Source organism: Cynocephalus volans, chromosome 4 (assembly GCF_027409185.1).
Source record: "Cynocephalus volans isolate mCynVol1 chromosome 4, mCynVol1.pri, whole genome shotgun sequence".
Taxonomy (NCBI): Eukaryota; Metazoa; Chordata; class Mammalia; order Dermoptera; family Cynocephalidae; genus Cynocephalus; species Cynocephalus volans.
The window spans coordinates 66,467,855-66,495,058 of record NC_084463.1 but is presented as its reverse complement, the minus strand read 5'-3'; the positions used below and the strand labels follow the sequence as shown (position 1 = coordinate 66,495,058).

General features: G+C 34.7%; 1 pseudogene; it reads right to left on the bottom strand.

Moving 5' to 3' along the window:
* The window catches only part of LOC134375402 (CWF19-like protein 2), a 97,827-nt pseudogene that overhangs the window by 24,873 nt on the left and 45,750 nt on the right, over positions 1–27,204 (bottom strand).

Here is a 27,204-nt window from a genome sequence, read left to right as displayed (position 1 = left end):
AGTACATAACTGTATAATCAGCACTACATCCGGAAACAGAACAACACCAGCAGCTAGAACCACCCCTCGCAAATCATCTTCCACTCACTACTGTTCCCCAAAGAATAACCCTTATCTTGATTTTTTATTATTTTTTTAATTTTTAATTTTTTAATTTTTTCTTTTTTTTTCTTTTTTTTGATAATTTATTATACATACATGTGGGGTACAACATTGATTTGCAATAATTGTGTACAATGTGTGACGGTTAAACTGGATAGTTAGCTTATTCATCATCACAATATGCAACCATTCTTTGTGTCTGTTGACAATTCCTCAAAAGCCCCCAGCATTTTAAAGCACAAAGAATGAACCTTCACATATGCAAATTTTAAAAAATGATTTAGGAAATCAAGGGATCCCAGTAAGGAATGGAGACTGTGACAGGAAAATCTAATTGTTTACAAATGCAGGAAATAATACACCTGAAGAGGGTAGAGAGCAAAAGGTGCTGACCTAAGTAATTTTGGAAATGAGTGGAGTCTGTAAACTAAAGGCAAAAGCAACTGGACATACCCACTCTACTCTAGTTTAAAAAACTGTTTCCCACAGGGGTAAAGGTTAGCAATTCTGATACTGCTATACAATTGAACTGGAATTAAATGGATGGTGGAGTGGGAATTTATAGATAAGCATGCAGAGGGGGCTAGAATAATTCATGTGGATTAGGGTTGAAGACATCAGTATGAAATCATGTTTAGCTTGATATAGACATTGATGATTACAAACAGAAAAATTAACAGATATGTATACTAACACAGGTTAGTATACACATATATATTTCTTTACTCTGTCCCTGAGAGGGACTAAAAGAAACATCCCAGTAGTAATGATATCCAGACCCTGGTTTCTAATACATTCTCCAATACCTCGGAGAAATGGCTGACTCCAAGACTGGGTCAGAAAATACACAAGATTAGCCCGGAGCATTTTATCATTCCAGAAAGTAAGAAAATCCTCAAAAATAAATAAATAAATAAAAAGCAAAAACCCCATTCATGGGGGTATGTCAAAAAGATACAGGAGCCAACTAAAAGTGTTCTCAATAGCCAAAGCTGTAAGAACTTGAGCAACAAAATTAATAATGTAGTATCTGGTTATAATAGAACACATAAAATAAGTATCCATGAGTCCATAATGACATAAAAAAATAATTGAATAAATACATAAGTTAACAGGTGAGAAGAGACAAATCTCCCATGCAGAAAAATTCCAAATAATTTATGTAGCAGAGCGCCAAATCCAACAGAGAGGAGACATACTCCTTAAAACTGTCAAGGTTATCAAAAATAAGGAAAGTCTAAGAAACTGTTCCAGCCAAGAAGAGCCTAATGAGACATGACTACTAAATGTAATGTGGCATCTTGGATGGGATCTTGGAAGAGAAATAGGACATGAGGTAAAGACTAAGTAAATCTGAACAAACTATTCAGTAACAATATCAGCACTGATTAACGAATTGTAACAACAAATATACTATACTAGTAGTGTAAGATGTTAATAGCGAGCTATATGAAACTCTATATATTATCTCAATTTTTCTGTAAATCTAAATATTTTCTAAAAGATAAAGACTATTTTTTTAAAAAAGGATGTGTACAGATGACTTTTATTAAAAAAGGAAGGAGGAGGCATGGATAGCTAATGAGAAGTTATTAACTGTCTAACTAATGAGTGCTAAAATACTTTCAATAATGTATTTTGGATCTAAGATGTTACTTTAAATATTAGAAATCCAAGCCAAGTAAGAATTGCTGAATTGCTTTGAAATACTGTTTCAGCTTAACGGCATAGCAATTCCTTTGAAACTCATTATCATATATGATTAACTTAAGGAATAACTAAGGGGAATAATTTGTTATTATTTATTCGGGTTAAGAAAGTGTTCTATTTGCTACAATGAATGAGACAGGCAGTCAGATATAATGAAATTCCTTCTAATCAATATTTCAAACATTTCTATATTGAAATATTTACAGTGAAAGGCTTAAGGTAGATGGTAATTTTTTAGAGCAAAGACAGCAGAATAAACCATAGATGGAGAAGGAAAGATTCAAATGACTTCATATCCTTCAGTATGAAAAGCTTAGTCCAAGAGGGAAAAAACAGATTAACTCACAGTAAATTGAAAGCAAAGAGAAGAATTTAATACCACTAGAAATGATTAATTGGAAAACATGGATTACCTCACAGCAGAAAAAGAAAACTAAGAAGGGGAAAAAAATGTATGCAAGAGTTGAAAAAATGGAAATGTCTGTTACTGGCCAACAGTTTTGGTCAATGAACTGAGAAATGCCTACTTTGGGATGCAGCCTATAAAGTAGGAGGCTAAAAAATGGCTTGTACACTTAACACCTCTGTGCCTCCCTGCACCCAGCCTGTCTTCAGTATATTAGGGAAAATCAAGTCATTGAATAAACACCCCGAAACTTCTCCTAAGGCATTTTAGGAAAACTTTAAATGTTACTTGATGTTCAATTTACACTTACATTTTTAAAGGTGTGGATGATCAGACAAAAGGGGAATGAAATATTTATATGTAAGACGATAATTATAAAAAAGAAAATGTTTATGTGAAAGTCTGGAAAGAAAATTAGAAAAATTAATACAAGTAATTGGTTAAGGTTTTTATTTTTTTATTTTTGGCTGAATTTTCAATGGAATTTTTATATTTACCTTGTTAGTAAAGTATGGAGGGAAAGAAAGAAAGAAGAAAAAGAACGGAAGTAAAAGAAACCAAAATCCAGACAGATAAACTGACTATCATAATGACCAAAAGATATTAAAGAGCAGGTGTGTGGGTGGAAAAGGGTGTGTGTGTAAGTGCAAGAAACAATTAAAAAACATGTAAATATATATTCTCCAAACTAGTAGCTCCCAAAACTAGAATTAATTCATTCAACCTCTTCTTTTTTTTCTCACATACTCCACTCCAGGCTTCTCTCCACTTCATCAATGAAAAGCTCATTTCTTCCTCAAGGCTCTTCAGTCCCCGATGCTCCTTCCTGAAACATTATTCATTCATATCTTCATGTCATTTCCTCTTTTCCATCTTACCTATCTTTACCAACATACCTCAGAGAAGACTACCACAGACACTGCTTAATGTGGTATGTTCCACCATCCATGTGGACGTTCCACCAGAGCCACTGCCACAGCCACTACCACTGCAAGGGCAGCTTGCGACCACAGCCACCGTGCAGGGGGCCTGCTAACAACTCAATGGCATTGATACAAGGAGCGTCACCAGTGGAGAACAGAGAAAGAGCTGAGCATAATATTTCATCCAACAACTACAGAATATACATTCTTATCAGAACACAGAACATTCTCTAGGATAGACCACATGTTAGGTGACAAATCAAATCTCAACAAATTTTTAAAAATTGAAATCATTTCAAGCATCTTTTCAGACCAAAATGCTTCAAAACTAGAAGCCAATAACAAGCAAAACTCTGAACACTCTACAGCCACATGGAAATTAAACAACATGCTCCTGAATGACATATGGGTCCAAAAAGAAATTACACAAGAAATCAAAAAATTTTTCAAAACTAATGAAAATAAAAACACATCATACCAAAAACCTGTGGGATACTGCAAAAGCTTTAATAAGACGGAAGTTTATTGCAATAAATGCTTATATCAAAAGCAGAAAGATTTCAAACAACCTAATGCGACACCTCAAAGAACTAGAAAAACATAAACAATCCAATCCCAAAATTAATATACAGAAATAATTAAGATAAGAGCAGAACTAAATGAAACAGAAGCCAAAAAAATGATACAAAAAAAATCAATAAAACTAAAAGTTGGCTTTTTGAAAAGATAAACAAAATAGACAATCTACTACTAGGCTTAAAAAAAAAAAAAAGAAGAGAGAAGATCCAAATAACAAAAATCAGAAATGAAAAGGGATACATTACAACCAATACCACAGAAATACAAAAACTCATTAGGCTATTATAAACAACTACATGCCAACAAATTTCAAACCTTGGAGAATATGGATAAAATTCTGGAAAAATACAAACCACCATGACTGAACCAAGAGTAAATGTAAAACCTGAATATACCAATAATGAGCAATGAAATTGAAGCAGTCATCTGCAGTCTCCCAACAAAAAAAAGCCCAGGACCAACTGGCTCTACTGCTGAATTCTAACAAACTTTTAAAGAGAAATTAATACCAATTCTCTTCAAACTATTCCAAAAAATTGAAAAAGAGGCCACTCTCCAAAACTGATTCGATGATGCCAGCATCACCCTGATACCAAAACCACACAAAGATACAAAAAGAAAGAAAACTACAATCCATTATCTCTGATGAACATATCAACAAGTATCTTCAACAAAATTTTAGTAAACAGAATGTAGCAACACATCCAAAAAAATTATATATCATGATCAAGTGGGACTCATCCCAGAGATGCAAGGATGGTTCAACATAAATGAGTCAATAAATGGGACAAGCCATATCAACAAAACCAAGGACAAAAATAATATGATTATCTCAATAGCTGCAGAAAAAGCATTTGACAAAATTCAACACTGCTGGCCGATAAAAATTCTCAGCAAATTAGGTATAGAAGGAAAGTATCTCAATACAATAAGAGCCATATACAAAAAACCCACCATCAATATCACCCTGAACAGGAAAAAGCTAAAAGCTTTTCTCTTAAGAACAGGAAAAAGACAAGGATGCCCACTCTCACCACCCTATTTAACATAGTATTTGAAGTACTAGCCAAAGCAATCAGGCAGGAGAAAGAAACCAAGGGCATCCAGACTAGAAAAGATGATGTCAAACTGTCCCTGTTTGCAGAAAACCTTAACAATTTCAGTAAAATTGTATGATATAAAATCAACATGCAAACACCAGTAGTGTGTGTATACTCCAATAACAAACTAGCAGACATCAAGAAAGCAAGCACATTTATGATAGTTACCAAAAAGCTAAAATACCTAAGAATCAACTTAACCAAGGAGGTGAAATATCTCTACAATGAGTACTACAAATCACTGTTGAAAGAAATCAAAGAAGACACAAAAAGATGGAAAGACATTCCATGCTCTTGGATTGGAAGAACTAACATTGTGAAAATATCCATACTACCCAAAGGGATCTATAGATTCAATGCAATCCCCTCAAAACACCAATGACATTTTCCATTGAAACAGAAAAAAACAACACTAACATTCATATGGAACAAGCCCAAGGCATAACACTACCTGACCTCAAATTATACTACAAAGCTACAGTAACCAAACCAACATGGTACTGGCATAAAAACAGACACTAAGACCAATGGAACAGAATGGAGAACCCAGAAATCAACCTGCACACTTACAGTCAACTGATCTTTGAAAAAGGCATCAAAAACATACATGGGGGAAAAGACTGCCTCTCCAATAAACAGTGCTAAGAAAACAGGACATCCACATGTAGAAGAATGAAACTAGACCTGTACCTCTCACCATATACCAAAATCAACTCAAAATGGATTAAAGACTTACATATAAGACCTGAAACTATAAAACTCCTAAAAGAAAACATAGCGGAAACACTTCAAGAAGTAGGACTGGACAAAGACTTTATGAATAAAACTCTGAAAGCACAGGCAACAAAAGAAAAACAAATGGGAGTATATCAAGTTAAAATGCTTTTGCACAGCAAAAGAAAGAATAGACTGAAAAGAAAACCTACAGAATGGGAGAAAACATTTGCAAACTACACATCCAACAAGGGATTAATGACCAGAATATACAAGGAACTCAAACAACTTAGCAGTAAAAAAAAACAAGTACATCCATTAATAAATGGACAACGGAGCTCAATAGGCATTTCTCAAAGATATACAAATGGCCAACAGACACATGAAAAAATGCTCAAAATCACTAAGCATCAGGAAAATACAAATCAAAACCACACTGAAATATCATTTCATCCCAGTTAGACTGGACATTATCAAAAAGTCATGGAATAACAAATGGCTGGTGAGGATGCAGAGAAAGGGGAACCCTCCTACACTTTCGGTGGGACTGTAAATTAGCACAGCCATTATAGAAAATAGTATGGAAATTTGTGAACAACTACAGACAGAACTACCATATGATCCAGCAATCCCACTGGCTGGGTATATACCTAACAGAATAGAAATCATCATGTTGAAGGGATAAGTGCACTCTCATGTTTATTACAGCTCTATTTACAATAGCCAAGATATGGAACCAACCTAAATGTCCATCAAGAGACAACTGGATAAGGAAAATGTGGTATATATACACAATGGAATACTATTCTGCCATAAAAAGGAATGAAATTCTGTCATTCAAAGCAACAAGGATGAACTTAGAGAAAATTATGCTAAGTGAAATAAGCCAGGCACAGAAAGAGAAATACTGCATGTCCTCACTCATAAGTAGGAGCTAAAAAATAAACAAATAAATTTTTAAAAAATAAAGAAAAACACAACAATCACAATACCTTGAAATTTCAAAAGGAGAGAACAGAACTGAGTTTCCCAGAGGTGGGAAAAGGGGAGGATGAGAGAGTGTAAGGGAGGAATTGGTAAAGGACACAAAAAATGATTACATTGTATAATGCTGAATAAACTAATTAACCTGATTTGGGCATCATGTATTGCACACAGGTATTGATATTCAAGTCTGCACCCACAGATATGTACAATTAACTATGTTTCAATTTTTAAAATTAAATAATTAATATTTTAAAATAAATATATAAAAATTACCCCCCCCAAAAAAAACCATGCACAGAAAAAGAATGTCCTCATTCACAAGTGGAAGCTAAAAAATAAGAAGAAAGAAAGGAAAAAGATACAACAATCACAATAATACACTGATCTTTCAAAAGGAGAGAACAGAACCGACACCACCTGAAGTGGGAAAGGGGTAGAGGGAGTTAGCAAGAAATTGCAAAAAGGCCACAAAAAATGATTACACTGTATAATGTTGAATATACTAATTAGCCTGACTTGAGCATTACATATTGTATAGAGGTATTGATATTCAATACTGCACCCCACAGATATGGGTAATTGATTATGCTTTAACAGATAATTTTAAAAAAATACCTCAGAGAAGCCTTCTGGACCATGTTATCAAAAATAATAACTCCACCATCAATTTATCCCATTTCCTCGCTTTATTTGTTTTATTACAATTAAGATTCTCTTCAATCAGGGCAATTATTATTTTATTTATTTTCTGCCCTATTTCACTAGAATACAAGCTCCAAAAGTCTGATTCTCTAGTTTTCCCCAGTGACTAATTAGGGTCTGATATATACCAGGTATACAAAAATTATTTACTTAATATAACAATTAAATCTATAAATTAAGGACTATTTTATACTAAGAACAAGGCTAGAAGCTTGGTATACAATGGTGAACAAAAGTTCTGTTTTCATGAACTTTAAAGACTGTTCAGGGTGAGACCCAATAAACAAGTTAAGCAAAGAAAATATAATGAACTTCTTCAAACTGTGAAATATTCTATGAAGAAACAAACAGGTCCTATGGGAAAGTAAGCAAAAAGCAATAAATATATTTCTTACCTTAACACCTACTGCAACAATAAGGTGCTTGGGAAATTGAGAGCTGTCAAAACAGTACAGACATTTTTCCATTTGTGCAACAAGACTCTGATGCTCAGCAATAGCTTTTTTCCTCTGGTTCTCTTCCTCTTCACTAAGACATTCTCTCTCGGCTGCTTTGGAGACAAACATGTCATCCAGAGTATAATAGTCTCCATCTGTTTTCCCCATAAACTGAAAAGCCAAAATAACAGTAGTAGAGATCAGAAGGCAGTGGTTAAGATTTTATTGTACTGTACTACCCTGAAGTCATATCTGTAAATTCTAGGATAAAACTCATATATTTAAAAAAAAAAAAAGAAAGAAAGAAAGAAAGAAAAAGAAAAAGAAAACATGATTAAAACTTAAGTTTGACCTGCAAGAGTCAATCAATCTATCATCATCCTCATAGCTAAAACATGCATCAAAGCTGATGTAGTGGACTGAATTATGTCCCCCCAAAACTCACTGAAGCTTGAATTGTGTCCCCCAAGTTTTATGTATTAGAAAATTGGCCCCCACTGTGACTGTTAGGAGGGTGGAAAATCCTGTTATGGTGATTGAAAGGTGGAGCCTTGAAGAGGTGACTGGCTTGTAGGACCACGCAGTAGTGAACGAATTAAAAATGGTAGTCAGGGGCGTGATCCTGAGGGCTTTAAAAGAAGAGGAGAGTATCTTTCTCTGCTCTCTGCTTCCACCACCTTGCAATGTGAGACCCTTGGGTCACTGTCACCACCACCAGATGGACTTTGGACTTCCCAGCCTAAGAAACTGTAAGCAATAAATTTCATTTTCTTTATAAATTACCCAGTTCCAAGTGTTTTGTTATAAGCAACAGAAACGGACTAATACAGCTGAATATTTCTTATGTGTAATTCTATGTGATCTGATTATGTTTTATACTCCTATGTGGTAATCTTTATCACTTTCATCTAATAGATAAGGAAATTGAACACAGAGGTTAAGAAACTACTTTCATTTTAAAAATTAGCATACACTTTATACAGAACATGAAACATTTTTCAACCATATCTCCAGGTGCTTTTTCCACACCTCCCCCAACATAAACCATGGAGAGATTGATACTTTTAAAACACAAATTTTGTTTGCTCATTTTATGTTCCTGCTTAAAATCCTCAAAGAGCACTATATTGTATACAGGATCAAGTTCAAACTGGTTTGGCTACTAACTTACACACACACAGAAAGACATGGTGGTTAAAAGCTTAAACTCTACAGTCAAAAAGACCATGGTAAAATCCTCACAGACAATTAAAAGTATTAATGTACGCAAAGGGCCTGACATACTCATATAGCAAGACCTCAAAAAAAAAAATGGTAGTTATTATTATTTTCTCCCAGAACAGTGTTCTAAAATGAGGGGAATTATGCACCCCACCCCACCAACACCACCACCAGGAGACACTTGGCAATGTCTGGAGACATTTTTGGTGTCACAACTTGCGATGAGAAGGGTTGCTACTGCTATTTACCGGCTAGAGGCCAGGGACACCACTAAACAGTCTACAATTCACAGTCCTCCTACAACAGAGTTAGCCAGCCCAAAAGGTCAGTAGTGCCAAGGTTGAGAATATATGTTTCAGAGAGATTCTGATTTAGTTACTGCAACAAAGAATGTTCTTTTATATTCACTAATGATAACAACCATCCACAGGAATTGAGGATTTAAATGGAATTATTACTGATATTCTGTTTAAACAGTTTCCAAATTTAAGCCTGGAAATAGCATTAGTGAATTAATAACTTGAATATTAAGCACACAAAAATACTGAATGTCCTCTAACCATGACAGCTAATTTGTTTTTCCATTTTGATGTTTGAGTAAAAAAACCTGAAATACAACAAATTAAGTGGCATCTTATTAAAAAATCATGTATTCAGATCCTTAAATGAAAACTCTGTGAAAACTAACGGCTTTTTTTTAGTGTCACAATGTAGAAACAATGGTTTACAACAAATCTACTTAATTAGTATTGCATTATTACACAGGGATTACCAACAAAGAAAAATAGACCGCAGCCTAATGTTTATAAAAGCATTTCAAGTTTTATAATAATATTTTTTTAATCAAAATTGTAAAAACTTCTTCAAGCTCCAAGCCCTCAAATTCATTGGAAAAAGGGTGAAATTAGATGATGAAATATAAATTTCAAATAATTTTGGACACCATTTTTCTTTAAAAAGAAAATGGATAGTTTTCTTTACAAAGAAAAATGGATAGTTTATTAAGCCAGCATACTCAATTGTCAACAAGTTAAACGTAGGTCAAAATCTGAGAGAACTGCCCAAGAGTCCTCATAAAATCTCACCATGGTCTAGAACTGGGACCTGACCACAGCTGATACCACTTCATACCCATTAGGACGGCCATTATAAATAAAATCAAAATAAATTAAAATTAAATAAAAAACACCAGAAAATAAGCACTGGCAAGTATGTGGAGAATTGGAACCCTTGTCAATTGCTGGTGAGAGTATAAGTTATGCAGACACTATGGAAAACAGCACAGTGGTTCTTTAAAAAGTCAAACATAGTATTAGCATTTGATCCAGCAATTCCATTTCTAGATATATACCCAAAAGAACTGAAAGTAGAGACTTGTACACCAGTGTTCATACAGGATTGTTCACAATAGCCAAAAGGTGGGAACAATCCAAATGTCCACCAACAAATAGATTTTTTTTTTTTAAAGTGGTATACAGTATACATACTACGGAATATTACTTAGCCTTAAAAAACAATGAAACTCGTATACACTCACCAACATGGACAAATCAAAACATTATGCTAAGTGAAATAAGTCTCATACAAAAAGAAAAGTATTGTTATAACTTTGCTTACATGAGTTACCCAGAATAGGCAAGTTCATAGAGACAGAAAGTTACTAGGGGCTGCAGGGAGAGGGAGGCAAGTAAGACAGTGGAAAGAGGAGTTACTATTTCATAGATACAGAGCTTCTGTTTGAGATGATGAAAAAAGTTCTGAAAATGGATAGCGGTGATGGTTGCGCAACACTGTCAATGTACATGATGCCACTGAATTGTACACTTAAAAATGGTCAAATGGTAAAGTTTATGTTAGGTATATTTTACCATTAAAAAAAACAACTGGGACCTGAACTATACAATGTTAAATAAATTTTTCCAGTGTTTCCACCTCCTTTCATTCCCCTCATCCCTAGGTGAGGTTTAGAAAAACAAAAACTATTTCCTTAACAAGCTTGGACTGGGATCAAGCCCCTACATCTTTTGGGAAAAGAAAAAGCTATTTCAACATTTATCTTACTCAGTTCTATGTAAAAGCAAAATATCACTTTTACCATTTTATGACAGACAAATTTCAAACTTCCTTTTGGGGTTTTGTCACAGGAACATATATACATGATTTCACACTCTTAGATTAGCCTCTTCCAAATCTAATTTCATCCCATATCTAAAAAAGTCTCTGAGAATGGAAATGGCTACCATTAGAACTAAAATGACCAAAGGATGCTACAATAAGTTGACAATTTCAATATTCCTTATTTTACTCTAATCATACCTTTATAAAAGGTATGTCACTTAATCTCTCAAAATTTGTTATTAACATTACAGTTTACTGGAAATAAAAAAAGGATTCGGGTTTAAATGTGTATTATTATGGAAATATGTAATCCATATTTTAAAGATTACCTCTAAAAGAAAATACATTAAATCTTAAGTGTTACAAATATAGAAAAAATAAAATTGTCAATAGAAACACAAACATCTTTTATTAGATAATAAAATCATCTTGGTTTTCTTAAGGTGAAACCCTAATTAGTTTGAGTCTTTTTTCTTTCCTTTACCATTTTTCTCTTGTACTTTCCAATTTTTCTCCCCTCCAGCCCATTTTTAATGCTCCATCAGTACAAAAAGGATAAAATTACTGTCCACAGTGCTAAAAAAAATTAATGAGGAAAGATGTATCTAGATCTCATGAAGATGTGCCTAAGTTTACATTGCCAAGGAAACACTGACGTCTTAAATTTTAAATGAAAGAGTTTATATTTAAAGATTGCTGGAGTCAATAGAATGTATTTTAAGAACAAGCAGAGCATACACAACTTATTATTCCAAATACCAATAAATGACACATGGAAATTAGACAAAGACATTAAATTTAAGCATCAACAACTATCCATTAGCATGAATCATTTGAAAGGCAGTACTGTTTAAGCTGGACTGGGAGTTAAAAGTTGAGGCTTCTGATGGTGGCTTTTGTGACTCATTAGCTGTAGGCATACGAAAGTTACTTAGCCTTGTATAAGCCATTTAATTCTCTTAGAGTCTCAGTTTCCTTATCTATAAAATGTGGAAGGTACAAGATTAGTAAGGTCCCTTCCCAGAATCGAAAAATCTTTGGTTCTATGATTTCAAAGGAAGAAACTTCTTTACCAAAAAGAAGTTACTACATACCTATTATCTTCTGGAAAATCATAATAAATACACTAGCATATACATGATAAGAAAACATATGAACATGCCCTTCTTTTGGGGGATATTTTTGATTGTTCCCCTTTTTTCATTAATTATGTAGTACATTTTCAGAAAAAAAACCCTGAGCAATATAGAAAGGAAAAAGATAAAAGCACAGCAACCATAATTCCCCTATCTTTAATACAATCAAGTTCATATTTGGCACGAGATACCTTTCTTGAGCTGGTTATAAGAAAGAGATGCTATTAAAGATTTAATGGTAAAATAACTGAAAGAAAGTGAGCCGAGATGCCGGGTACTGTTCACGCTTTATTAAAGAAAGAAATCTGCCGGGCTGTGCTCAGAGTGGCACAGGGCCCATGGCTGTCCTTGAAAATGGTGGACAGCCCAAAAAATGGGTTTGCTAGAGTTTATATTAGCTTTTGGGCGTGAAATCTACGGGGGGAGGGACCATTAGGTTGATGTAACTGGGTGAAGAACTGCACTGATGCAGAAGTCAGGAGGCTTTCTTGGGGGAGGGGAAGGGAGGAGGTAGGCGGTGCCATTTTGTATTTAGGCTTGTCTAAACTGGCGCTGGTTATGTTGCAGATCTATTAATAACAACTGGAAAGAAAGTGAATAAAATCTGAATTTCAGAGCTGCAAGAAAAGGATGGACAGTAGAAATTAAATAAATAAATAAATAAATGTAATACGATAGTAATAAAAAGTAAAACAGTTATCAACAGCAAATACAACCCACACTTGAATACTGACCAGAAACAGTATCAGACTTGCTGTTCAACACGAAACCTTTCCTTGTCTCCCAGTTCAGATCAGGTCACCCTGGTGCTGCTCTCAAGACTTTCATGTCTTTCACAGTAATATGCACAATCATAATTAATGGATTCATTTTTCATTATTCTTTACTTAATGCTTCTTTTTCCCCATTAAGGTATAAGCTCAATTAAATCAAGGAACATGTCTTCCTCAAGTGCCAGAGTATCCCCAGTACAACATCTCACAGACTAAATGAGACCAATTAACATTTGCTGACTAAATAAACAACTAAATAGATTCTTCTTCTTCTACATCAACTATTTCTTATGGCTACTTTTCCCAAGATCTAAGATCCATTTTCAGGGGAACTACTAAGTAAGGGAAGTACCCAAAGATATTTGAAGGAAAATATATATTATTTAGATACCCTAATCCAGGTATTGATAAACTACAATAAACAAGCCAGCCACCTGTTTTCATAAATAAAGTTTTGCTAGAATATAATCACACCCATTCATTTACATATTGTCTGTCGCTTCATTGCACCATAATAGTAGAGCTGGTAGTTGCAACAAAAAGCCAAAAACATCTACTATATGGTCCTTTCCAGAAAATGTTTGCGGACACTTGTCCTAGACAAATGACTTCCAACTAAGAAGAAGAACACAGAATAATAAGCTTTTGTGGTCTCTTCATGAGTATATTTAACGTATTTAAACTATATACCAACGATATTATTATCTCTAAAAATGCATTAACTTAGATACTTTAGTTCATAAACTTTTAAAAGTGCAAAGATTAAGCACAGTGTTTACAGAAATGGCCAATACTCCAAATACTTTCTTTTTAATTATAAAACATACAAAACAAATTGCTACTATGCTGTGGTTAATTATTAGGCAGGATGAATTAAATCACAATGCCAAATCAGCATTTCCATAGCAACCTGTACCTCAATTAGCTCTAACACATAGAGGTAAAGTCTGGCATTGTTCAATATATTTTAAAAAACACCTTTGTCCTTTTTTATGAGAAACTGCCTAATATAATTTAAGTCCATCCTCTTTCTTCTGCTATCACATACACATCAATGGTCAGGCCAAAAAAAAAAAATAATAATAATGACAGGAAAAGTTAACACAATTGATTGCATGAAGAGAAAAGGGTTGGAGCTTCCTGCACTTCCTTAGCTGCTACAACCAAATTAAATCTCCACTTAATAATACAAAGAAAACAATCTGCTTGAATAAAAATAACACCCTTATCAAAATGTTAATACAACACTGCTACAAATTCAACAACATGTAAATTCATCAATCAACAATTTTTTAAAAATCTGGATTGAATGTGTACAGTTGTACACTCAATAGTTTGTCTAGTTTGTAGGTTTATTTAGTGCTATCAGTTCTGGCTGATTTCCACCGAAATTATAAGATAATATCTAAATCATATAAAAAATGAAACAAGCATTTATTTATAAATAGTGTAAAAACTGAACAGAAGATGGGAAAGAAACATTTATGGAGCACCTACTGTCTCTATCCTAGGAAGCCTTTTATAAATAAATTTAATAAGTATGGTTTCATTGGACTATTTAATCCAAAACATGTCATTTTATAAAATTGGGACATTATTTTGTAAGCCAAAATTAATATAGACTGGGAATGAAATTTTTAAGGGCCAAATACCACTGGCAAACTTTTATAGTATTCTAGCTTTATAATGTTCTAGATTAGTGAACTTGGATTTAAAAAAAAAATCAAAGGTGTAAAATGTTCAGGGAAACTGATTGAATAAAGATGCAATTACAGTCATGCGTGGCTTAACCATAGAGATACTATCTGATAAATGTGTCATCATTTGGCAGGGGTCCCTACCCACCCCAGGTAGGCTACCCAGGAATATTCAGGCTGAATAGACATTAGCCACCTCCTTGTTTTGTAGTTAATGAGCCCATAAGGAGAGAGGAAAAAGGAAAACCCCTTGACCAATCAAATTAAAGAACCCTAGAATTCTGTGGCTTTCAGAACAGGAAACAAAAATCACAAAAACCCCAACACATGTGCACTAAGAAGGACAGAGATGCAAATGACCACTATACAATCTTCACACGTGGCGCCAGACCAAAAAGGGCAAACTTAAGGGAAAATTGGCCCCATTGCCACATGACCCTTTTCTTCAAACTCAGCAATACACATGACCGAAAGGAGAAGCAGCCCCCTGAGCCAGGATTCTCCCAATCTCTACCCAAACTAAATATTCCTCCCCCTAGTTAAGTTAGAACACCATCTCGGTCCCCAGATGACATATAAAACCCATGACCCTGAATAATGACAGGATGCTTCTCTCTCACCAGGTTGCCCTCACTCTCTCTTGCGTGTACTTTCACTTTGCAATAAACTTTGAGTGTGTGACATCACTACATGAGCTTGGAGTTATTGTTGAATTCTCCCTGGTATTCCTCCCTCAGGATATCCAAGACCTTCATCTCCCGCAACAGATGATTTTGTCGTTGTGCAAACATCCTAGAGTATACTTAAACAAATCTAGACTGTAGAGCCTATGACACACCTAGGCAATATGATATAACCTACTGTTCCTGGGCTACAAACCTGCACAGCATTTTACTGTATTGAAGACCACAGGCAACTGTCACACAATTGTAAGTACTTGTGTGTCTAAACAGAAAAAGTACAGTGAAAATACACTGTAAAAGATAAAAAATGGTAAACCTATATAGGGCACTTACCATGAATGGAGCTTGCAGGACTGAAAGTTGCTCTGAGTGAATGGTGAGTGAATGTAAAGGTATAGGACACTAACATACACTATCATAGACTTTATAAACACTGTATACTTAGGCTACATCAAGTATGATCACATATGACCCATCATTACGCAGCACATGACTGTACTGCTAATGTTAAAAACAAACCTATACAAGATAAGTATTAGTACAAGACTTCATAGTATACAAATAACAAAAGAAAACCTATATATACATGCTCTATTCTTTGTACCCTTAAAGTAATAAGCAATGGTGGTGAAATACGAAAAATATGAAACAAGTCATTATCATTGTATCATGATTCTTACTCAACCTCAAACATCTTACTCAATGTCTCAGAAAGAGCTAAAATCTTTCCTGTCTTCTCTGGCTTCTGAAACAACATTCAGTTTTCCTCCTATCTCACTAGCTGTACCTTCCCAGTCTCATATGATAAATACTTTCTGTCCTCTTCCAGACAGCACTCCAGGGCACAGTGTCCAGGCTCTCCTCATCAGTAATTTAAATCCCATGGCTTTAACTGCTATTTAAATGCTAATAGCATCTAAATCTATTTGGAATAACTAACATCACCCATAATTCCAGGGACAGTCACCCCATACCACCATGTAAATGTCTAATGAGCATTTCATACTTCACATTTCCATAACAATACTCTTGATCTTCCACACCTTGCAAAATTTGTCCCTCCCAATTTTTCCCATTTCAATATATGGCACCAGCATTGCTCCAAATCCTAACACTTCTCATCTGTGTTACTACTCTAATCCAATGCTCTATCTGAACTAAAGGAATACCCTCCTGAGTCATCTCCCCACTTCCACTGTTGCCTCTCTACATTACCTTCCAAAAGAATAACCAGAAAAATCCTGTCAAAATATAAACCAGATCATGACTTGGCCCCACTAAAAACCTTCAAATGGCTTCCATCATGTAAAACAAAAGCAGATGTTCTCACACCATGGCCTGTAACACTCTATGTGACCTGACTCCTACTGTGTCCCCCATCTCATCTTCTACTTCTGTTTCTCTTTCTCCCTCTGCCTGTCTTCCTACTGTCTCTTGATGTTCTTCAAGACTGTCTCTGCTTCAGATCCTCTGCATTTGATGTTTCTTCTATTGTAATATCCTTCCCCCATATAATCACACAGATCCCCTCAACTCCCTCTTTTGTTCAGAGTCTGCTGAAACATCACTTCCACAAAGAGGTCTTCCCTCAATCCTCCATTGAAAATATAATCCCATCTCCTTTCTACTTTGCTTTATTTTCCACAAAAATATTTTCTATTTTATAATACATCACTTATGTTATATAATATTTTATATTATGTATTTGTTCATTACTTGTCTCATCCACTAGAAATAAAAGCTCCTTGAGGGCACAAACTTTGACTTGATTGCTTCTCTGTACCCAACACCTACAATGATAGCTGGCACAAATTAGGTGTTCAAAAACAATTGTTTAATTAGTAAATGCCTATTACAATTTTTAACAAGAATTTTTCTCTTGTGTATAAACTTGAATGAACTATGACTAGATTGTTAAGATTGTTATTTAATTTAGACTTCCATAAAAAGTGGAACTATTTCTGAGAAGGAAACTCTCATAAAAATATGTCCTCCTCCTTTTTCCAGACCCTAAGAAATTTCTAGCATTTCCCCCAAATAAACAGAGGCAAAATTATTCTAATTAGCTAAATTGTAAGATCTCATATAATTCTTAGTGACAGGTACAATGACCATTTTTATTTAAATCCAAGTGTATTTTACCCACCCTCCACCAACACACACATATACATACAACATACCTTGGTTACCTTAATTTTCATTAAGTTAATTTTTTGACCAGGTAATATACTCACATAGTTAAAAAAAAGAATAAGTCTGAAAAGGTATACAGCGAAAGGTCTCCCTCCCATTCCTGTCTTTCAGATACCCAGTTCAAACACAAACTACCAAAAATAATCACTGGTATTATAGAGCAAGGGGTGGCAATTTTTTTCTGTAAAGAGGCAGACAGTAAATATATGTATTCTTGTGGAGTATTCACTTTCTGTTACAACTACTCAATTTGGCCGTTACAGAGCAAAAACAGCCTTAGACAATATGTAAACACATGTGCATAATTGTGCTTCAATAAAACTTTATTTGCAAATATAGGCAGTGAGATGAATTTTTTCCATGGAGTCACAGTCAGCCAAACCCTATTATAGAGCTAAGTTTAAATACAATGCCTCTTTTGTAAAAACATTTCAATAGTAGTGTTTGGAAGGGATTACAATGGCAGAGATTGGAACCAAAAATGATATTTGAAACAAAAATTCATCCCACTACCTATAAAGATTTAAATAATGTATACATGAATTATATATATTACATATTTATATTTTCATTTGAATAGACTTAAAATCATTCCAATATATATTCTCTATAATCCGTAACACATTAGTCTAAATATTTTCTTCTATCTCTTCATGGCATAATTACGAAGAATTAGAGGACCATTAAGACAAGACAGATTGATAACCTAACTAGCAGCACACTGGCAATCATTAACCTCTGGCCGAAAATTCTCTCTTAAATGGTAGGTGAAATATATAAGTAATATCTTCATAAGAACACACTAAAGAAATAAACCAGAGCCTATGCTTAAAAACAAACAAAATCCCAAATGTATATTCCTAAATCAGATCAATTCCAAAATGCATGTTCCTAATATGTCTTTCAAAGCATTAAATTTAATAAAGTAAACCAAGATTAGAGAGAACCCAATCTCTCCGAAAAGTAGATCATTGTTAGATTAAAGAACCAGCTTCCCAAAATTCAAAGGAATCCTAGGAATATATCTTACCTTAGATGCCATTCTCATAAAAAGTTTGTTTTGGTTTTCTGCTGTTCCCATCTTTTCGTTTTTGACTAAATCATTCAGGCTTAGATTATCATCATCATGAAAGTATCTGATCCTTTCTTTTTCCTCATGGGTTGAAACCTATGACAACATGAACATTATTAATTTAGTGAAAATATGAGTCTCTGAAGCTATTTTGTTTGTTTTCTGTTGGAGGCTGGACGGTACAGGAGATCCAAACCCTTGACCTTGGTGTTATAACACTGCACTCTAACCAACTGAGCTCAAGAGTCAGCCCTGAGGTATTTTTAATGGATTACCTATAAACATGTTCTTAAATGGAAAAATTATACTATGTATCAAGACCTCTCCTTCCAGTTTATCCCTATTCTATGTGCTTCCATGTGAAAGAACTTCCATTAGAATTACACTCCCTACTTCTTCTGCCCTTTTACTCTCTTCTTCCCCAGAAATAGAAGCATGACATTTATCAATAGCATGATAAACTGCTCTATCCCTTGTTCTCTCTTTTCTGCTCTTCTCCTTGTAGTTAAAATTCCTTACCACTGCAGAAGGAAGATTGCAGTTATCCAGAGGTGGAGTAAGTACATCTGTTGGGCCCATTTTTAGGAGCAAACATTATCTGTGAGCCACATGTTGCCTATGGGTGGAGGATGAAGATGGCGCCCGCCCGCGAGAAGTAGGGGAGGCATAACCCAAGATAGCTCCAAAAGGTTTTTATTGGTCCTCCAGTATTTCCGCACTCATGAACCCTGCGTGATCACTATGCTCAACATGTTAGTACAAAATGCATGCCCGCGTGATCCTTTAATTGATTGGTTAGTTCATGGAAAGCCCCTACTTGCTTGCTTATATAAATTGCAGTGTAATGGCAATAAAGTGGAACAGCCCTGACAGAACCCCTGCGGCGTCTGAGTGTCTTTTTCACAGGGCTGGGTTGGCGGGCATCAGGCTCACTTTTCCCTGAGATCCCTCGGTCCCATCACCAGGGGTAATCCTGTCGGCTCCTTCTCCTTCTGGGTCTGCGGGAGGACCCTAGGCGCGCCCCCGCATACATCAAAAACAGAGAAGTACTAGCAAACCCATTACAATGGACTTAATGTTTATGTCCCCCCAAAATTCTTATGTTGAAATCCCAATGTGATATATTAGGAGGTGGGGTCTTTGGTAGGTAAATTGGTCATGAGGGTGGAGCCCTCATAAATGGGATTAGTACCCCTAAAAAGATATGAGAGAGCTTGCTCTCTCTCTCTCTCTGCCACATGAGGATACAATGAGAAGACCACCATCTACAATCCAGGAAGCATGCCCTCACCAGAAACTGAATCTGCCAGCACTCTGATCTTGGACTTCCTACTCCCCAGACTATGAGAAATAAATTTCTGTTTTTTAAGCCACCCAGTCAATGCTATTCTGTTATAGTAGCCTGAACTAACCACTGAACTGACCAAGACACCCACTTCTTTTTCTTTTTTTCTCACAAAAATTTAATATATGTTTGAGGATTTTCAAAGAGCAAGATTATATATGATAAAAATTAGGAAAGCAAACAAGCAGAAAATTTGTAGCAGATGAAAGAAAATTAGTACATATGGCAAAATATTCAACCTCACAAATTATTTTAAATGCTGGCTGAAACATCAATGATGTACCATTTTATAACTACTAAATCAGAACTTAACAGCCAGTACTAATACTGTGGTTAAACAGACATACTATACTTTGTAAGTAACAAAAAATACCTACCTACTTCTAATTATCAAATCCTTGTTTTATAAACAGCTTTCTCAGAAACAAGGCTGATATTCTGATCACCATCTAATTCAGTCCTGGGTTTTCCTTTCAGTTGGTTCCGTACCCAGGTGTGGAAAAGAAAAGTGCTATTTATTTCCTCCCAAATCAAATCTCCCCAGTGCTGCTCTCATATCCCCTTATCCAAAAAAAAAAAACCTGGTCTTCAACTTCTTTAAGATCTTTGGAAGCGGGGTCCCACGACTTTTCCCAACATTATTACTCTTGTCTTCACTAGCTTAACCCACACATTCCATGACTTCAATCACCCATTTCTGGCCCTCTGGCCCTTCATTATACCCAAAGAGCAAACCCCAATACTGAACGAATGTGTCTGCCTTCTTTATTCCTATACCTAAATTGCTCACTAATACACAACTCAAAAAGGGCAATCAATGCCTTCTGGCAATGTATTTATGGATCCCAAGTCAGTTCTGTCATTTCATATAATTCAAATCTTTGCTATTCTCCTGCCACACCTCCTCTCCAGCCCCCTAATTCCTCCCATTACATTAGCAGAGGTATCCATTCCACTTCTATTTGTGGAATTAATTAATTAGTATTTCCAGCAGCATAGGCATTCAACAGGCAAATAATAAACAGCTGAAAGAAAAATTCCAAATGAGCAATTCTTTTGTGTACCCAATTATCACTTGTATGATCTTTCACATTTACAACAGTAAACCTAACTTGGGAAAACTGAATATGTTGTTTTTGCCATCTCAAGAGCCTCAAGGTAGTGCTAAAAACTAATTTCTAAAGCTAGAAGATGAACAATAAAATTCGGATTATTAAGGATCACAGCACCTACATAATTAACACATTACTGTGTATGGATACCCCACCACCAGGTCTCATATTAGCTGTCTAACACAGGTAACAGGTCTGGGAGACCAAGGTTTTCCCTAAGAGCTATGGTAAGTATGTAAAAAGAAACTAATAACACCGCCAAAGAAATGTACACTAAAATTAAAATTGCCTTAAACATTCAATATTCACTATTATTTGAAAAAATGCAGTTGAATGAGATCTCATTTTGTAAAAGGCAAAGGGATAAAACTAAGAATAAAAGCAATAACATAATTTACTGCCTTCTAACATCTGTTTTAGAAAGCTACATTTCAGAAAATATTCTGTAGTCTGATGCAACAAAATCCCCACAAGGAAGAAAGGAATTCTGGATTAACAAACACATATATTAAACATACCATCTGTCTCTTCCTTCTTCCTCCTTTTGATTCCAGAGGTTTTCGTGGTGTGTTTACAGGCCATACTCTTCCAGACTGATCTGTTCTGACAAGGATCACTTCTTGCTGATCTTCATTCTACGGAAAATTTAGAGATAATTTGAAATTATCCTGAAGAGTGTTGAATGCTTATATTTAATAACAAAAAAAAAAGCATTAAAAAGATTAAAGTTTTCACATAATATTATGGATGTCTTAAGTCTCCTGGATTTTCTTTACTTACTGTACAATAAAATGACTATAATTTTTTCAGGAAAAGGGTGGGAAAAATCCCAAAGTTTATTATTTTAAAAAAAGCAATCACAGAGGTAAACTTCAAATAAAGTTTTCATTTAGACAATATCAAAAGATGACAAAGTACCAATAGTCCATCAGGCATTGCATGACAATGCCCATCACTTATGCAGCAGATGTCATGTTTAATGGATATTACTGAAATTTAAAGATCCTACTAAAACTTGATTATAAAAAATAAAGCAACTAAATGACAAAACAAACTTGCAAAATTAATAATTATAATGATACTCCACACAACTTCTGTTCTTCCTATTTAACAGCCCTCAAATGCTTTCCGCTTCTCTGACTCTTCAGAAGAATTTATATGCCACACATTTTCAAGCCATAATCTTTTATCCTACAAACTTTTAGCCAAATGCACACCTGGCACAGTACAGAATAAGAGTAAAATTTATTCAACAATGAAAATGGAATATTACTGGAAAGGTTCTAATGAAGAATCAATAAAAAATAATAGGGAATGAATTCATTAAAAATCAATTTAAACAAGACCAACCAAATTATTCACATTTCAATTTTCTTCTCAAATCAGGATCAAATACAAAAAAGTCAATTTCAATTCCATTTAATAAAGGTTTAGTTCCCCTGATGAAACAGAGGGAAAGAATAAGAAGGTACTTCAAAAAGTTTACAGAAAGATTCATATTATCTTTTCATTCCACTTTTCCACAAACTGTCTGAAGTACATTCAAACATACCTATAATTAATCTTACTGATTCTCAATACTAACAGGTAGCAAAGATTATTTACCACTACTTTTCTTCCTCAATGAATTAATTAACATTAACTAATGAAGTGTCATATTTAAAAGGATCTCTCTACTCATTCTCTTACTGGATAATAGAGATGGGCAAGAAACTACAATCTGACTTCTAACAATCTGACTTCTAACTTTATCAGGCTGCTAAAGTTGATCTCCCTAAGGAATTTCAAATTATTAAATCTAATAAATACTTACAAATGATCATCTTCCTTAATTTGAAAGCATTTGATTCTGTTTATTACCTTCTCTAGCCTGAAACTCTTCTTATTCCAGTTTTAAATACTCTAATGTCTCCTGGTTCTGCCTTTATCTCTCTGACGCATTCATTCATCAAATATTTTCGAAAGTGCCTAGGTTATGTTAGTAGCCAAAAGAAATATAGCCCCTGCCCTCAAGAAGCTTATAGCCTCGTGGAGGAATTACTCCTTACATGATTATCAAAATAAAGAAAGTCACTTTCATTTTCTCATCCATTTCCAGCTCTCTCTAAAATGCTGATTCCAAACTTTCTTGGTTTCCAACCTTCCATCCTGAAACCTAACTATCACTCATATTGCCAAAAAGGTCATTGTGTTAAACACATATATAATCATACCATTCTTTGCTTAAAAATCTGCAGGGACCACATATCACCTAGGATGGCCCAGAGACCAGTGCAAGCCTGAGAATTACCAGCCATGAAATATTTGTTATTCCTAATCCATGATGAGGTACGTAAAGAAATTCAGTGTTTATAAATTTTAAAACAATTATCTAGAATAATGTTATGTTGGTTCAATCTAAATTTTAAAATGTAAGACCTGTATTTCATATGTCTATTTCATTTTTCTATAATTCATTTTTATTGTATTTTATAAAACTATTCGTACATGATGGCCTGGGAAGTTTAAAAATATATGTGTGTGTATATATAATCTCCCTAATCTTACACCACAGTCTGAGAAGCACTGCGCTAAACTATGCGATAAAGGCCAAGCACTTTACCATAGTATACATTGCAAATTCTGGCCCCAGACTTCTTTTCTAGCTCCTCATAATTTCTGTAAATTTACTCTACATTTTACTTGTTCTGCATGCAACAATGTATCCCTTGCTCAACTAGGAACCAGGGATTTTAGTCACAGCCAATGCTCTATACCAAATAATTTTAGGCATATTTATATTGCTAGACCATAATATTTTTAGTAACTACAGTATTTGTCTTACATTTATCTCTTTACCACATTTCCAGAACAAAAACCAAGCTATACACTACTTGGTGGTATCTATAGGACCTGGCATAGTGTCCAACAATAGTGGGTAATCAATAAATGCTTAATAAATAAAATTAACAAGCTGGTGCCTCAGACAGATTAATTATACTCCCAAAGCTAACCCACTTTCCCTTTTAGTTGCCTCTCTCCTCCCTTTGTACACTTTCTGTTCTTTAGGCCTGCCAAAACAAAAGACCCTAAGATGTCTCACTTTGAGTACCCAAGACAGAGTGCATTCCTACCATCTACTTGGCATTAAAACCCAAGATACAAATGAGAAATTCATTCTACAAAGAAAATATGCAAAAATATTTTCATCATCCATATAATTTACTAAATTCTCTCCAAAGAAAGCAGAAACATTTCTTGATATAATGAGAGCATTATGGACACATTCTTATTTTCATAAGAATGCCAAATGCTCCAGGTTTTTTAATTATCCCCAACAACTGCAGTTTGCTCTGTAGGACTTTATATTTTAAAAACATCAAAAGTGATTATTTGTTATAAACACTTTATATGACTCCTTTAATTAATAATTCTAATAATGTTCTGGAACCATTCACTGACTAAACCAAAATATACCCTCTGGCTGACAGAATTATGAATAATTATTTCAAAGGAAGAAAGGAGAAAACAACACACTTTAAATAAAGTTATAAAATCAATTTGCTAACATAGGCAGGGATAAACCTTCCCTATTGCCATCTACAGTATTTATGAGATAATAAATGATTTTTCCTATAAAGTGCATATAACTTTTTATAGAAACGAAGACTTGTATTTTCCAGCAAAACACACTTCAGGGTCTAATCCCTCTAAATTTCCATTGAACCCAACAGATATTTAAAAAAAGACCAAGCTGCACATTACTTTCTATCTATAGGACCTAGCACAGCGTCAAACAACAGTGGGTACTCAATAAATATTTGATAAATGAAATTAACAAGCAGGTGCCTCAGACAGATTAATTATACTCCTGAGCTTAGTTGGTTAGAGCATGGTGTTGATAACATCAAGGTCAAGGCTCTATCCCTATTCCAGCCAGCTGCTAAAAAAAAAGTTTTATATATATATGATTTATATATGTGTGTGTGTGTGTGTGTGTGTGTGTGTGTGTGTGTGTGTGTGTGTGTATCACGCCATAAAATTATATTCCCAAAGCTACACACCTTCCTCTCTATTTTCTTTTTCTACATGCTTTTCTACTTTCTGTTCCTTGGGCCTGCCAATACAAATTACATCTAAGTTTTCCCATTTTCAGTACCCAAGACAGAAATATTGAGAAGCCCAGAAATATTGAGTAAGTCCCCAATTTTCTACCACTTTAATACGGAATATAGGACTTACTTAATAACCTGCATCAGAGTCAACAAACAATGGCCCACAGGCCAAATCTAGCCTGCTATTTGTTTTTGTTCAGCCCATGACCAAGAATGGTTTTTACATTATTAAATGGTTGAAGAGAAATTAAAACAATATTTCATGACAAATTACAATTATATGCAATTCTAATTTTAGTGTCTACAAATAAAGTTTTATTGGAACACAGCCACGCTCATTCAATATTGTCTATTGGGTGTTTTCATGATACAAGAGCGGTTGAGTAGTTATGACACAGGCTGCATAGCCCACAAAGTCTGAAATATTTACTATTCGGTCTCTACAGAAAAAGTCTGCCAACTCTTGATCTATATTATTCTCCAGCTGATACAACTAATTCAAAATCATTTTACTGATTCTTTTTACTACCTAAGAACAAGCAAGACAAAAACTTTCAGTTGACTGATAGTACTACAAACAGATCCATGCTGGTAACAAGTACAGCAAGAAAATGGGCCTTGGCACAATTTTATTTTGCAAAAATGTCTATGCTTGACTTCCATTTCAGGCCACGACAGCATAACATAAAACAAACATAACCTGCCACTACTAAAAAACTAGACAAAAGGACAAATATATAAAACAATCATTTCCAGACATTGGACACCAGGCGGTAAAGGAGTGTGATGCCTGAGAGAAGGGAAACAAGTGAGATGAGCCTAGAACTGCCACTGCTTTCTATCAAGAGGCAGTTTATAGGCTGTAGTGCAGGAAGGGGGAATCTAAACAGAGCTCAGCTTCTCTGCTGATTGAATTGGGATATAGTTTAACCAGCTGTTGGAAGAGAAGATCTAGCAAAGAAAATAAAGCAAACAAAAAAAAAATTGAAGGTAATATTAATGCCAATTAAAACCAAATTTATTTACATAAATGAAAGGCAATCATAACATACTATTTGGCTTAGCAGTGTTTAGAAATATAGAAGTAAAGCCAGAAGAAACAGCTAAGAACTAAAAGATGCTAGAAACGTGTAGAAAGGGCTCAAGGAATTATTATTATTACAGGTAGGCCTTTTAGCACTACTTGTATGTAACACTGATTAAAAAGAAAAGGAAAAAAGCATGCATTGCTTTGATTCAAAGCTGTTATTAAAAAGTAAATGTTTGGGGCTGGCCCGTGGCTCACTTGGGAGAGTGTGGCGCTGATAACACCATGGATTCAGATCCCTATATAGGGATGGCTGGTTAGCTCACTTGGAAGCTGACAGACAACACCAAGTCAAGGGTTGAGATCCCCTTACTGATCATCTTTAAAAAAAAAAAAAAAAAAAGTAAATGATTGAAAGCCCTTTCTAGCATTTTTAGAAATAAAGCAAAACTCTTCCACTAGAGCAGGTTTTCATACCAGTGGTCCATGAACTTCTAGAGGTTCAAGACAGTATTTCACAATTTTGTCATCACTGAAGGCCATATAGCATCTGTTTCAACTTTTGTTTTTCAAACTTTCAATAAATAAGCAGTTATTATATTCTTAGTGTTTTCATAACTTTTGAACAATGTCCTCTGTATCTCTAGTTACAGCTATAGTCACATTACAAGAGAGCAGGTTGTTCACTACACACAAGTACCCGGCCAAGGGAACGAGTTGACTGAACACCGAGCTACATTCCAATCACTGAGATGTGTGTCTTAGCACAAAGCTATTTTTTAATTTGTACAAAGGTATTCCCAGAACTGCATCTACGCAAAGAAAGCATCTTTTTCTGACCCCAGGCAGGCACCATGAGGGCTGAAAGTAGCCCTAAGTTATATCCCCCTTTCCTAATTCTTAATGCTGTTTGTCTTCCCTTTTTTTTTTTTTTTTTTTCCCTTGATCAGCCTTCCTAGAGGCTTGCTTATTTTATTAGTTTTTTCAAAGTATAAACTCGGGTTTCTGATCATTTCTATTTATTTTTGGGTTTCTATTTCAGTAATTTCAACTTTTATCTATCCTTCATATTT